This window comes from Gopherus flavomarginatus, chromosome 22, assembly GCF_025201925.1.
Source record: "Gopherus flavomarginatus isolate rGopFla2 chromosome 22, rGopFla2.mat.asm, whole genome shotgun sequence".
NCBI lineage: Eukaryota > Metazoa > Chordata > Testudines > Testudinidae > Gopherus > Gopherus flavomarginatus.
In genome coordinates, this window is record NC_066638.1 from 1,505,058 (window position 1) to 1,521,246 (window position 16,189).

Sequence of the window (16,189 nt, forward strand, 5' to 3'; positions counted from 1 at the left end):
CTCAGTGCCCTGGAGCCTGTCTTCTCATGGGCACAGAGCAAATTCTGGCAGGGGCTGCAGACTCTTCCCTAGCCTTTTGGAGCCCTGAGCTCCTCCTCCATGGGCAGACAGAACACCTGTACGTTGCTGGCCCTGTTCGGCGAGCGGGATATCGACAACAGATGGTCCCTGCACCTGAGCTGGGGAGACCGCAGCAGGGAGCCACCTCTCGCAGCACCTCCGGTACATTCCAATCTGATGCGTAAGAGGGTCTGGGAGACACACCAGTGCTCTGGTCAATTGGAGTCTGGCCAAATGACATGGTCTGTATGTGGTTTTATATGTGGTGTTCGGGGCTGGAACAGGGATGGAGGAGACAGCTCCCTTGGAAACTGGGTAAGGAAAGGAGAGGGCCATTGCTGGGCTCTGCTTTAGTGGATTTGGTACCTGTTGCCAAGCCAGCAGCCACCCAGCACAGGAATGCAATGGGCATTAAGCAAATCTAGTGCACGGTGCAACTGGTGGATTCCTCATGACAGAGCTACCTTTGGGGTGGAGCAGCACAGCAAGGAACCAGGAGGGGATATTTGGAGGCAAACTCCCGCTCTTCAGAACAAACCTGTTGAAGATGCAGGATGTAACCTGCCGGGGATGGGAGTGAAATGCCACAGAGCAGGGGAAGGACTGGGGGGAGAGAGGGAGAGCTGGCTGGCCTGGCAGACGCAATGTACACACCATGCTGCTCGGGGTATTCATGCTAGATACCCAGCACAATTTTCCTGCTCCCCCCTGGGCAAACTCTGGGTGACCCCTCTCGCACTGACTTCAGCAGCTGGGCCAGGAGCAGAGGGGGAGCTGAGTTCCTGGAGGATGGGGTACTACACAACCTGGGGGAAGGGATCTCCCTAAGGAGGCTGCCTTCAGCTTCCCCCCACAGCTAATTACCCTGGATTTGCATAGCCTAGAATGTGATCAAGCCAACTGCAACCATATTATGTGCATTCAGCCACCATGAATTAATACAATGGAACATCATATAGTTAAGAGTTAATTTGGAGATAGGCTTTTAGACGCAAGGTCAAAACTAGCTGGCAGTTTCTGCTAATCAGAATGAGAGGAGGGGAGAGAAAAATAAATAACTGAGAATGAAAGAAGATAAGTGGATGAAAACTTTGAGTCTAGATGCCTCTGATATTAGAAGTTTATTGAAAGTTAGGAAAAGTGACAATTTTGGAGGGGTCATTATGACCTCTGTGTTTTGTAGAAGTTAGTTATGAAAGACCAGCTAGTAGAGTGCAATTTGGAGCAGTCCTCTGAAGCCATCTTGAGAGATGTTTTTCCTGACACCTTTTCTCTCTGGTGGGTGAGAAACTGGCCCTGTGAACCTGCTGTTAATCACTCAATACTGTTCCAGATGTCAGGCAAATATCTGAGCTGTTATAAACTTATCGCTTATGTGTGCGTGTGCTTAAATCTAATCAACTGCAGTGTTAGATAGACCTGCTTATTTGCATTGATCTTTTATCAGAGGGAATTGCTGTGTTCCCATTGATTTATTCCTGACACCACCTGGAGTGAAATAGTTACGTTACTGCTGTTGGGGATTCTGAAAACCCAGGGTACGTCCACCAGGTCTCTCCCTGGCCAAGGGAAAAATGGATGGGACTCCAGCTCCAGCCTTTATCTGAGGACAAGTCAGCGGCTTTCCCCATGAGGTGACCATTCCCATCTCCACCACTCAGTCACCAGCACCAGCTGTTGTCTAGCCCCTGCCCTTCCCATGGTGCCAGCACTGCCTAGATCCCAGTCAGCTGGGTCCTGGGAAGGGAGAGTTTGGGAGCCATTGCTCTAAGCCACCCATGAGCCTGGCAGCTCCCATCACTGCTCTCAGGGGAGGGGTTTGCAAAGAGTTTATGTAGAGACATCTCCCCACCCACACACCTTTCTGCTGTAGCATCTGGCCTAGAGTCCCTGGCCATGTAATATTCACACAGGATCTTTGCTGACTATTAAAGTGCATGTTAGATCATTGCGGAAGACAGGTGCTGTTGACTGATTTGGTTTGTTTTGTGCTGGGGCAGCAGAGGCTTCAGGGTCTGAGCACCTGCAGGCAAGGGTCATTCAGACCCAGGAAGTGCTGGCCAGGCACACATGCAGAGCAAGTGTGTGCTATGAACCCTGCAGTCATAGGATCTGCTGAGAACAGGACACCCCCCAAGCAATCAGGTATCTGCTGCTAATGATCCCCTCAGCAGCCCAGGGGAGGCACCTACTAATGTCTCAGCCTCATCAGCATGGCTGGACTTTACCCCTTTCCTCAGCTCTGTAACCATCTCCCCAATACGTATCATTGGGCTCTGCCAGCTTGGACACAAGCACCCCCCATTGGCCTCCTCTGGGCCATGCCCCCAGCACTGGAGTGCAGAGCAAACTGCCCCAGCTGTCAGGAGCCAGCAGCTCCACCCTGATTCCCCACAGCTCCCGGGAATCAGAGCACTCAGCTCATTCAACAAGCACAGACAAGCCAGCCCCAGCCCCAGCCCCCAATTCCTTCCTGCATTTCCTGGGAAGTCTCTGAGCTGGGCTCCCGCTCTCACTGCTGTTATTAGTGATCCTGCCTGGCTGCAGAGGCAACACAGGGTCACACCCCCACCCTTCTTCTAGGGTTTATATGCTCTGCCCTGAACCCTGCTGCATCCCACCAGATCCTTTAAATTGTGCCCCCACTATCAACAGTTACACAACAGCTCTGCCTGCCTGTGGCTGCCAGACCCCCCCCCCACATACATTGGTGCCCCTGACTGACACGAGCAAGCAAGAGGTTCCTTGTGCATGTTGTGAATGTGCAGGCAGCTAGCATGGAAAGCCAGCCCCAGCTGTGAGCTAAGAGGACAACATGCAGACCCTGATCCTACAGCAGCCAGACTGGCCTAAGGGAGCCAGCCCTAGGGGCCACACCCCTTTATACAGGAAGTAGTTTCCCAGAATCCCTCTCTCAGAGCCCTGCCCTGTCCCCTGTGCATAGTCACTGACACCCGTGCAAAGCGGGCGTGAAATCCTGAATCAGCATGGTTGAGTTTCACGCCCGCTTTGCACCGGTGAATCGCGCTCCTAAAGCCTGGTGCTCATGGCTCAGCTTTCAGCATCACGCTGTGCTTTCCAGGGGCTGTACCTGAGACTTCTCCACCCAGGCAAGCCTCTCGACCAGGCATTGAATTCAGGGGCACATGCTGGGGTCCCCACAGGGCTGGTAGCTCTGGATTTACCAGTTGCCAATAAATAACTTAATCTGCTGGGGTTTTGTCTGTGGGTCTAAAGATTTGCATTATTCTCCCAATGCACCGGGATAGCTACTGGTAAAAGTTTCTCTGTCTAGCTAAAGATGCTGCAGCATTCCCACTTCTGCAGGTAAGTGAGAACAGACAGTGAAAATACAGCAGCTATCTGCCTACCACCAGACAAATGACTGGGCACGTGAGAGGCTCTGGGTCACGTGAGACTGAGGAGACCTGCCATGTGATAGAACCAAAGAATCCTAGAATGTCAGGGTTAGAAGGGACCTCAGGAGGTATCTTGTCCAACCCTCTGCTCAAAGCAGGACCAGTCCCCAACAAATCATCCCAGCCAGGGCTTTGTCAAGCTGGGCCTTACATATGTGTTATCAATATGTGTTCTCTCTCTAGGTACTATAAGTGTCTGTTGAAGGGCAGGGCAGGGAGTTGTGGAGTTGCCTTGTGGTTGGGGGCTGGGGTTGCAATGGGCTTGCCTGGTATGTGGGGAGGAAGTGCCTGGTTTCTGCATTTCAAAGGCTGTAACCCCAGCGCATGCTCTGACAGAGAAGCACGCTGGATATTGACACAGCATTGAAACCAGGAGGGGAAACTGGGTATTTCCGACCGTGAACTACAGCCTGTCCCCTGCCCAGCCAGGCGAGGACCCCAGCACCTGTGCACCAGAGGGACAGGACTCGTGTGCATGGGCGAAAGGAGCATAGCACGTAGCTGGCACAGGCTGATTAACCTGACCAGCCTTTCCCGGTGCAGCTACAAAACACAGCCCGCTGCAAGGCCATGTGCTGTGGGGACCTGGGGCTCTGTCTGCGGCTCTCCTCCTGATCTGGGGAGGGGATGAAGATAACTGATGTATCTGACTGATGATCCAGTTCTCCCAAGCGATGGCCTTTGGACTGAGCACTCGTTCCCTGTGGTCTGGACAGTGCCCCCAGCGGCTGCCCTCTCTGCATGTCGCAACAAGCTCAAACCCACTGATGGCGATGCCCCTGTATCATTTGTGCCACGGGAGCACCTAGAGGCCCCAGGGCTGGCTCGTCATGGAGCTAGTGGTTGCTCACACAATCAGGGTATGTCTGCCCACAGAGCAGGGGGTGCCGATGAGACACACCCATGCTAGTTCGGTCAGGGCTAGTGTGCTGAAAACAGTGGCCCCACGGCACTGGGAGGGGCAGCCCCCCCCCCGAGTCCATCCCCGTCTGAGATGCTAGGCCGGTATTCGGGGCAGCTAGCCTCTCCCACCACTCACACTGCCACGGCAACACTCCATTTTCAGCACATGAGCTTGAGCAGTCCTAATGCGGTTTGTCTCCTCGAGCTGGGAATCACCCCCAGTCCCTGCATAGCCATGCCCAGGCCGCGAGAGTCCTGCCCCAGGAGCTTGCAGGTGAAGTGTGAGAGGAAGGACAGGATGACTGGGGAGAAGGTGTGGAGCTGAGACACAGGGATGAAGTGAACTGCCCAGAGACACACGGGGACTCTAGTGGAGCCGGGCAGCTAACCTGGGTCTCCTGAGTTCCAGCCCTGTGCAGTGAGACCTTAAAAACCTGGGGGGGGAAAAATCACATGGTGAGAACTCTAATTTTCCTCGGGCTGGGACCCTGCTGCCTGTCACACGCTCCATCCCCTAGGCTCCTCCTGCACCAACCAACAGGTCAAATGGACTCTCCAGGCAGAGTGGAGCCAGGGGTCTTGCCCCACATTGCAGGAGTCCTCGGCTCTGACATGTCTGGCAGGTGGGTCATTGTAAAACATGCAAAATTCATTCACCGCCCCTCATGGTTGCCAATCCTCCAGGATTGTCCAGGAGTCTCCAGGAATTAAAGATTATTTTTTAATTAAAGATTATGTCATGTGATGAAATCTCCAGGAATACGTCCAACCAAAATTGGTAACCGTCCCCTGCCTCTCAGTGTGAGCATGACACAGGGTCCCTGTCGCGTCTGAGCTCTCCGATCCCTAGCGCTCCAGCCCAGGGGCTGTAAAAGAGTATCTAACAGATCCCAGCAGAAGGCCAAGCACTCCCTTCATCTGGCAGCTGGGAGTCTCCATCTGCAGCGGTGAGATTGCACCATTCACCTCTTGTCCAGCTCAGCACCTACTCCTGCCAGTGACATGCTCCTGCCTGGCTTGTGCAGATAAATCCTGCTCTCTGTTCGGGAGGAAACACGCATTCTCTCCTCTCACAGGAAAAGGTGTTACTGAAAGGACTGGCTTTGCTAACAATAAACAGGAAAAGAAACATAAACAGCCCCACTTTGTTCTCGTCCCAGACTCCAGTGACTCCATGAGAGCATATGGTGTGTGAAGGTTACTGTTATCTGGGTCATTTGAAGTCTAGGAAGACCCCACAGCAGGAGACTGTGTCTCCAGTGGAGACATTAATAGCTTCTTCAGGACGGGAAGTGACCTGGGTGTCTCTCTATAATTAATTGTAAAGCAGACACATGCATAATGTTGTTTGTTTCCTGGCCAACTGCCTGATGCAGCCCCACTAATGCGCAGGCCTCTCCCTGCGTCTAGGGTAAATCAGATCACTGCAAATGTCCCAGCCTAAAAATCACACTGAAAAAGGGCCTCTGAGGTTCAGAATAAACAGGAACAGACATGCTGATGTGGCCAAAACCCTGGGCAGGAAAAGCTAGGGTCTCATTGAAGCTGGGGTCTTTTCATACCTCAACGGGTACGGTAGACAAATGTCTGTCTGAGCCAAGAATCGGAAGCTTTGGGGCTGGGTAGAAGGCTGAGGGTCAGTGTCTAGTTTGGCAGACCTGTGGCATTCAGTCAGGTGGGCTCTGTGCAGCCAGGACAAATGCCATCCCCATGGCATCACTGCTGCCAGGATTAGAAGGTCAAGTTGCTCCCTAATTCAGTTCTGACTCCAGGCTTGCTCACCCTTCCTGCCTGGAGGAGGGCACCTAACCTTTTGGGCAAGCATATGAGGAGCCCAGTTTATATATCAGCCAGGTTAGAACTCAGGGCATTTTACACTCTGTTGTTTGAGAGAACTCTTGAGCTGGCAGCTGTAGTAGGCTTTTATCCTCTCATGTGAGCCAGCCACTAGAAAGGGCCACAGACTAACACTGGGCTAGTGTGAGTTACCAGATCACCCGCTGGACACAGCGCCCCTATATTCCTGGGTGAGTGCCCCTAAGATGACTGCACTAGCTTGCCACTCCTCTGAGCTGACGCTTCTCATGCTCTTAGCAGACATGCAGAGGGTTTGAGACCCTTCCAGACTGCCCAGGAGCACCCCTGGTCGGTGTGGGTACACCTGTGGGCAGGAGGAGCTGTGCTGGTACCAGGCCTGCCCCAGTCTAGGGCCCAGCTGGGTTCGGCAGGGTGTGGGATCAATGCCATGGAGCTGCACCATGCCCCCTGTAATCATGGGACACCTGCCAAGCTGGAGCGTTCACTATGGCCTGGTACTGAAGTCACCCGAGCTCCCAGGTTGGGCACAGCGAGGCCAACCTGGCCTGGAGAGAGGGTGATGCTGCAGAGCTGCACGGGGAAGGCTTTTATTGCAGCTCATAAATAAAGGAAGGAAAATGCTGTGCAGAACAGATGGCAGGTGCCAGATGGATAGAGTCTGCGGAGCGACGTGCTATTATCCAGAGAGAGCCATCAGTTCCAACGAGCCCCACTCCAAACAATCAGGCATTAACCCGGGCCATTAGTGCCAAACTTTGCCTCTGAAGTTTCCCCCCTTTGCAACCGCGCCACTTCACTTCTAGGGCGAGCTGGGTATTCGGTGAGAAAACGATCCCATAATTCATTTGCAGCAAGAAGCCCAGCTTCCAACCAGTGAAAAACCACCGGATAGTATCATCCGGCAGAGGCCCCAGGGAGAGAGGGAAACTGGTTCTGTCTTGCAAGGGCTTGTATTTCTAGTGAGCAGGGGGAGCCCTCTGGTGCCAGTGTTGGCTTGGGACTCATCCCTTAGGGGACAGGAAGGAAAGGCGGCTGCACAGGTGACATTCCCCAGCATTAGAGTGTCATGGCAGAAGTGAGCTGGTGTCTCTTGGGCACACACTGCACAGTGCTCTGCTCCCATCCCAGAACACTAGGCAAACCCCCAGCCACAGGGTTGCCCTCCCTTTCCTGCCTGTGTCACCTTGATCTCAGAGCGTTCTCCTTGCAGGCCATGGGTTCAAGCCTAGCCCAGGCTGGCAGCTTTTACTGGCTGGCTGGGCTCTCAGGCCTGTCTCCACTGGCCAGGTATGTTCTAGGGGGAGCTCTGCATAACCTCAGTGCCTGCCTGGAGCAGGGCTCACTGGCCGATCTCACTGCCGAGAGGGAGTCCACGGTGGGCCGGGAATGCAGCAGCGGAGTGGCGGGCGACTTTGCCGGGCCTGGCCCAGTCTCTCTCCTCTTCTCATTATTGTGCACATTAAAGGGTCGCTGTTGACACCCCCTGGGTGAGCTCAGTGCCCAGGATAGGGAGCAGCCTGAGTCAGAGTCGCCAGGTACTGGGCCAGTTCCCCCCCCACCTTGCAGGTCCTCCTACTTCCCCAGACCTGGACCTCGACGCTGCCCGAGGGCGGGTGAAACTGCGAGACAGATGCGGGCCCCACTTGCTAGCAGGGGGAAAACTGCCCCATATGGGCAGCCAGGTCTAGGGAACCCTGGAGCCCCCAAGTCAGAGGTGAGACGGGAAAACTCCATGGATGTTGGGTGAGGCACAGAACCCAGGGAGTGCCCAGTCTGCTCCCTACCCCCCTCAGAGCTACGCAGCCTGTGGGGGACGAAGGGAAGGAAGCTCCTGGTGGGAGCGTTACCAGTGGCTCAGCAGGGGGGCTGGGAGTCAGGATTCTTGGGTTCTATCCTGACTGCCTCCTTGTCTGCCTCTAGCCTAGGAATGACACCAGTAGGACTGAGCCACCCCTCGGGGCTGCGGGTGGTGACAGTCCCTTCCCTGTTTCAATGCGGCATTCCCAGGGCTAGGGATTAGCGGACCAGCCCTCTCCAAACTGCACCCTCCCTCCCCAGGGATGTCTGCTTGGCCTGCCGTGGGCAGTGACTGTGCATTTGTTCATTGGCTTGGTGGGAGCCTGCCTGCAGCGGCTGTGATCGGGGAAATGCCCAGCAGGATTGAGCTCACCCGCCTCACATCCATTCCCCTAGGCCAGGCTCTCCCTGTTTTTCCTGCTCTCTGTCATTCACCGCTAGTTTGCCAATTGCCCCTCCATCCCCTCCCTCTCCTGCCCTCAGGCAGGGTGGCTCTAGGGCGTGCTGGGCAGCAGCTGTGCAGCCACTTGTGTGGAGAACTGAGCCCTTGCCTGACCAGCTCCAAACAGCAGCTGCCCCATCCTGCCTCCTGCATGACATGAAGAGCCCAAGGCTGCTCTGTGGGGCAGTGCACATGGGTCATCTTCTAGCTGCACCATTTGGAACTGGATCCCAACTACTCGTGGATAATCGTTTCTAATTACATTTAACATCTGTGATTACCATGTCCCCAATCCCCTTTGCTGCTGCATACGATTAATCCCGTTACCACGAGGCTTGCAACCTCAAGAGCTGCATTTAGCTCATCCGGGCAAACAAACCTGAGCAATCATGTACCGTCTGGCTGTCGTCTCTGCCAGCCCCACTGCCCAAGTCCCATCAGATCGAATGCAGCCCATCCACCCCCTCTCCTCTGCACAGGCGGAGCATCCAGCAGCCTCCACAATGATGTGCAGGGGCCATGGCCTTTTTCAAATCAGATTCAGTCCCATGTCCTGTGAGCTCCCACGCCCCTGCAAGAATCACCTAGAGGCTTCCAAATGAGTGCATGAAGTTGTGTGTATATATTGAAAGTCCTGTCCTCAGCCCCTTCCAATGCCAGTGTCGACTTCAATGTGATGCTCAGCTGCAGCTTTTCCTGTCCTGTTCCCCACCCTGTGCCATCCTCATCTGTTAACGGCTCTGCAGAGAGAAGCCATGTCCCCCTTAGACTGGGAGAGTTTCGTTGTGTTAGGCGCTGTGTGATTGTCCTGCAAAGGGCTATCCATCCCCGGTAATGAGCCCGCATGGCTGGAGAAGCCTCGCATGTGACTCCCATTCCACGTGATGCCGCTAATGACTCTAATGGTATCGATGCTCACTCTGATGGCCTGTTCCATCACTGGTGTACAGGACATAATGCATCTAAATGCACCTAGGGCCATTCCCTAGAGCAAACTAATGCAGACCTTTAATTTTAACAAATGTTACAAACACCGGGTTTGAATACTGCCACCGATGCCTTTATTTCCCCCTTGCCATATGCCGCATGCCAAGCTTTCTCTCTGTCTGAGACACTAAAGAGTGTATGAAATTCCTCTTTAAAGTGTGCCCTGTAAGTGTGAAAGCTGGGGGGTGTCCATTTTTATGAATTTGCTGAGATGCTAGTTAGGTTTTAAAGCTGAAATCTCACTGAGTCCAGTGAAGGGGAGCTTATGAAGTTTAAAACTCTGTTCTTTTCACTATTCCTCAAATCAGGACACTGGCTTACTCTGAATGAACCAACCGTTGACTAATTCTCCCAGAGCCACATTAGTATGCAATCAAATAGTCCCCACTCAAGTGTAGACACTACACAACCAATGTTCTAGGTGTGCGCGGAACACACAGTACAATCTTGCAAGCAATTATCACAGACTGCAGTTGATTCTCAGCAGTTATCTCAAGCAGCAATGCAATTGACCAAGATTTCTCATTACATTTACTTACGGTCATCAGTTCTCAAGTACCTAACACATTTATCACGCATCTTTAAAGCACTGACATGTCTGGTTATTGCTGTTTGAATGGACTGGGCCCAAACAGACACAGTTAGAATTTAAGCAATTGCTTAAAGCCATTATTATCAGTCTCTCTCTGGCCAATTTGCTTGGACTTATAAAGGAGTTGAAAAGCTAAAATAGGGTTACTTGAGGTTTCACTAGAGAGAGCAGACTTAACAAGATATCCTACCGTTATTTATAGTAAAGAGTAGAAGGGGAAAAACAATCTTTGAGATGAAATCTTACCACTTCTTCTTATCCTCAGAACCCTGGCCTTGGAGAAGAGCCTTTCCACACAGTTGCTCTGTACATCACTCGCATTTAGGATTCTGCAGCTTTTGGCTGGATTCAGTCAACTCTCAGTTGCATACATGGTGACCACAGTTTTATATACCCCAGTTTCAGGGTTACTTTCCAGGTTCCTTCTGATTCCTATTGGACATGTGCCAAATGAGTCCTCAGATTTTAGCTCTCTGTTTTTCTGCTGCTTCCGTGAGTATACAGTAGATGTAGAGTGCAACAATCATTTACAATGAAAACCAACAGAATCCCTTATAATCCTCAAAATGTGGAGAAAGTATGTACTGTCAGAGAATGCATGGAGTTAGCATTTCACAGTATTTAGGATTTACAATAGAACAAGAACCATTATCCATGTATAGAAAGGTGTAGATCTTACTCACAAGACAAACAAATGTGCAGCTTCTAATTTGGCATGAAAGACAGATTCTCCAAAGTCTATTTGATTTACGGGGGAAAACAATGTACAGTTTATAATTTGGGTGAAACCCTCTGGCTTGGGTTTCTTGGGGGTAACTGGAAGTTTGTCCAATTTGACTGCCCATCTTAAGCCAATTTTTTCTAGTTTGCTTAACCTGCAGTTTCCCTGCCCATCTCTTGATCACTCTCAATGTGCAGTGGTCACTTTGCGCAGGAAAACAGGGAGTCACCCTTGCTTGGTAACTTGGAGTTCTTTTTAGTTAGGCTGGGAGGGAGAAAGAGGTTTTATTCATGTACAAGTTGTGAGGGATTCTTGCCTAGCTGAGTAACAATACTCTCGTTTAGCCATTTGACTTTCTATTCCTGGAGAAAGGAGCTCTGGCCCTTGGCTGATCTGTGGGTCCTTAGACAAAGTGTCTTTCATGATGTGAACCATTTTTTTATTGTCTTTACCTGTTTTGGGATAAGCAGAGGTGGATAACTTTTCTCATTTCTTTTTGAGGGCCAGAAGGAATCAGGTGTTATGAATCATTCAAGGCCTATCTGGTTTCTATACGTATGTCCCAGTTCCAGCCAATTTCTCCTATCTAAAGCCTGGCATTTAAAAGCAGGGTGACAAGACTGGTTCAGAATCCCAGTCAGACACAGGGCATCTTGGAAAGTCTGGGGAAGCCTTTCAACCAAGAATTATTATTAGTTATGATCCTGCCTACAGGTCACAGTGAATGCCCCATCGCACCAGGCCCTGCTCAAACACACAGAGAGAGGCACTCCCTGTCCCTAGGAGCTCAAAGCCTGGAAGATAAGACAGACAGTGTACGGTGGAAAGGAGGCCTGATATAAACAACATTATCTGGTTGAGGGGTGGTAAGAAGCGTGTTAGTGCCTCAGGTTTTTTAATTGTTTTGATTTGCTTTTTTTAGATTAAACTGCAGCTTCTGGGGGAGATTTTAGAACCATCTGTAGCTGCCAAATGTTCCATAGTCTGGGCAAGCTGAGCAGATCTGCTAATTCTGCCTGATTTAACTAACTATCTACCCACAGAGATTGTGTGTGTGCTGGTTCTGTCAAAGAGAAAGCGCAATACACCGACACACGTAATTATAATGTTCATCTATCCGCAGTAGCAGCATGTGTAACCCTGCCATGAGGATGGCTGCTACATTCCCATGGGAATCCGATGGACCCTCACACCAATGAGTCTCCTCTCACATACACTGGGGCAACCTGACTGGCTTCTGCCAGCTGGAGGAGGGGGATTGTTAGTTAGTTTCAGAGGCATTTGTTAAGTGGAATGTTAAAATGATTAGAAGCTTCACTATTGTCAGACCCAAGCATTCATAATCATGAGTTCCCTTCCCCCCCAAATCATAAGATTGGCTGTAAAATGATGAGATTTTTTAAAATGATAAATGTGAGGTTCTTTTTATTTGTGTCCCGATGCTGGAGCCTTTGGGGGTCACGTTCTCAGGCCTTTCTCTACAGCCGTGAGGACTAGAAACTTACTTTGTATTTAAATGAAAGTGGAGGGTCTCAAATGATCACAACTCCAGCAACCAGAGGGTTGAAGAAAACACCAAATATCACGAGACTCACGATAAAAATCACTAGAGTTGGCTCCAAGAACCTACCACCAAGTTCAGCAGCCTCACTAGCCCAGCAAAGAGAAGCAACAGCCTCAGCCATGCGAGCAGGTCGGCTATGTGCCAAACAGTGGTTCACCCACACGCAAGCTCATACATGTTAGTGTCTTCACAGTTACATGGGTGCCACATGCTGTGACTTCCACATTGGTGCCTGTTAGGCCCAGAACTGTAAGAGACCAGAAAGCAACAGCACAGAAGAAAGTCACCCTCCATATAACCACACACTGCAGAGAGGTTACTCATTAGCTAGTGCTGCCTTTGGGGTTCTCCAAAATGCCCTTCAGTGCACTCAGTACGTCTGTGAAATAATCCAGTTAGAGCAGGTAAATGTGTTTTAACCCTGATCTTCCCGACAGAGACAGGATGTGGAACAGGAACCAATAGAACAAAACGATCATTCCATCCTGACAGCAAAACCTGTGGAGATGCAGGATGGCCTCCCAAGGGAAGTGCAGGAGCCTCACTGGTTGGGGTGCCTGAAAACAGGCTCTTTTCCACAACTCACGCTCAGCCTGTGGAACTCATTGTCACAAGATATCGTTGAAGCTAAGAGCTCAGCAAGATTCGGAAAGGGATTGGACAGGTCTGGGGATAAACACCAATGTTCGGAGCTAGCTATGAGAATTTTAGAAAGGCAGTAAGCCTTCCCAAATCAGGGCATAAGCCAATCTCTAAGACAGGGGGGATTGGGAAGAAACTTCTCCTTTGGACAGCTGGATCCATTGGGGAGAGAAATGCTGCTTATCACTGAGGTGGATGCAGTTCCCTGCACCTGGCCTGGCTGACATGGGATGACGTCCTGCACAGCTGGGGCTGGGACTCACTCGTAGCAATGCTGTGGTGGTGCGTGTGCAAAGACTTTGCTATAGACCGGGGGCACTTCCAGGTTTTCTGAAAGATGCTTCACAGTTAAGATAAAGAGTTTTTATGGGGCTCTGCTCCCCTGTAGCTGCCTGTAACACATATGCATTGCTGTGCCAGCTGTTGGGGCTGGATTTGATCCATCAGTTTCCATGTAAGGTGCGGGAGTATGAATTAGATCTTCACCTTCTCCTTGCTGGGATAACATGCCTCATTTATGCAGAGGCTGGCCAATGCAGGCATGTCACTGAGCACGTCCGCAACACGTGGCAAGTAGCTCCTTGCTTGCCAAGTTCCTGTGGAGAGCTGCATTGTCTGTAATAGGTTAACACCAGAAAGAGAGAGTCTGTGTGTGTGTGTGTGCATGCGTGTGTGTGTGCAATCACTGATTCGCAGGCCGAGCTTTCCTCCCAAGCAGCCTGCTCCAGACAGAAGGCATTTTCAATTGCCTTTTCCATCTGGCATTGATTACTGTCCAATTTCTTGTGCCTTCATTGGCAGTCAGCAGAAGCAGGCTGACTGACACTGAGGAAGAGCGACTCATCAGATCTTATCAATCAGGCTCCATCAGAATTCAGTTTCCTAGGCTCTGGGGCCACCCAGTCGCAATCAGTGGGAATGAAGCTTTGAATCTGAAGCAGAGATTCCCACCTGCCCCATCCCTTCCCCGTGCCTGCGGAAGGTCAGATTTGCAGGCCAGCTGTGTGAGATGTTCCACTCCCGGCAGTGCTGCTGGATGGTCACAAAGCCCGTTTCAGGACCAGCTGGGAAGAAAAACGTGACACATTTCACAGAAGATGTTGAACAGTGAATTTTTGGCTCTGTCCAGATTGACTGGGAGACATTACTGAAGGGAGATCTGCAGGGGAAGACTCGGCCTCCTGCTACACATACAGCCACTGTCTCTATCTCCTCATTCCTGCACCCCTGGATGCCCTGAGGGAGCCCTGATTCCAGGGCTGGGGCAGATTAAAGAGAGAGGCCTCAAGTGTCGAGTGTAACTCCAGCTGCCGCAGCTGCCGTTTTCGTCCCCTTCCCAGCACACAAGGGGGACAGGAAAAGCTGCTATTGGGACTGTGCACCCTGGATAATGCAGGCTCAGCAAGTGCCCCCTAGACTGAGGGGAGCAGGCAGAGACCTACCCTTTCCCTCCTTGTCACTCCAGGTCTTCCATACCAGATTGTTCAAAACCCGCTTGCTTAAATCAGTCTCAAAAGCCACCCAAAACTCTGAATACAACCACATGCAACACGCCATATGTTAGCCAACCAACCATAAGCACGTATTCCACGCCCTACCCCACATATCCCCCCTGCCCTCACACAATATCCCGATGGCCAATATTCCCTGGGGGGGAAGGGGGATGCTGTTTGATTAGAGCAGTGATGTCCCTGGTTCCCAAAGAACCTTGCTGCTGAGTCTGAAGGGCCAGAAACACACAGGTCTTTAAATAGCCAGTCACTGACCAATCACTGACATTTGCTTTCTTTTTTCAAACGAGTGGGTTGGCCAATCACACGCCTCCGTTCGCTTTTTAAAAACAATTGTTGCAGCCCATTGGCTGTCTGGCAGAGACGAGGGCGGGGTTAAAGAGCAGCGTGGGGCCAAGGGGGTGGTGTTCATGGGGGGAGAGGAGCAGGGCTTGATTGAAGCACACAGGAAAAGCCCAGAGGGAAAGGAACACATAGAATGATCACACTCAGTAGATTATAAGCTTTGTAATGATACCTTACAAGAGCCTTTTGCATGAAGCATATTCCAGTCACATTATATTCACTCATTAGCATGGGCTGGGGGTGGGGTTTTGCCTAGTGTTCTGGGATGGGAGCAGAGCGCTGTGCAGTGTGTGCCCAAGAGACACCAGCTCACTTCTGCCATGACACCCTAACGCTGGGGAATGTCACCTGTGCAGCCGCCTTTCCTTCCTGTCCCCTAAGGGATGAGTCCCAAGCCAACACCAGCACCAGAGGGCTCCCCCTGCTCACTAGAAATACAAGCCCTTGCAGAATAGAACCAGTTTCCCTCCTTCCCTGGGGCCTGTGCCAGATGATACCATCCGGTGGTTTATAAAGCCATATAGACTGCAACATCACAGGAATACAGCGTGACTCAGAGCTGGAGGCCTGTGGAAGTTGCCAGCCCCAGTCTCTGGGTGGACGTTTGTGGGAACGCAGTGACTGAACTGGACATTGGACGACATTTGTTCTATGCCAACAGTTCACTGCTGCTGGGTGGATGAAGCGGCTCTGTTTCTCTCTCTCCTTGGCAGCTCCAGTGCAGGCTGCAGAGAAGTGAAACTCATCTGTCTACCCACACAGCTCCAGCAAACACAAAGCAGCTGTCTCCCAAAGACAGACCAGTCACTTGCCCATGTCATGAAACACGTCCCACTTGACTTCTTGGCTGGTGAAGTAGAGAGCAGCTGAGTGCACATAACTCAACATGGGTTCCAGGCTTGCTAGCAACCCTGGAAGAACCTGACATGAAGTTAAAAGCTTCTGACAGGGCCAGAGGCCTGGTGGGATTCTGTGAGAGGCTCTTGTCTCCACGCAATGGCACTGGCATTTCAGCAGGGTCATTCCTCTCCCTGGAGGGACTCGCTGCCTTCCCCCAACATATTCTCCTCCTGGCTTTGAGCTACAGAGTCTAGGGTCATTTCCAGGGTGATTCAGAAGTGATTCCAAAAATAACAGCTGCCCTGCTACTGAGTGCTGGTACCAAAGTCCTGGCCTGGCCTCTTGTATTAAGGCATTTCTCTTCACCAGGAATATCAAACAATGGTCACGTTCCCCTGTATTCTCCATCCATGAACATTTGAGCAAATGGATGAAGGTTGCAGAGTGGCCGTTCCTCAGGCGAATGCCCATCCGTACTCACATGCCAGCAACACTGTTCCTTATTTGCCATTTGCTAGTTGCTCTACTTTCCTTAAAATGTTTCCGGC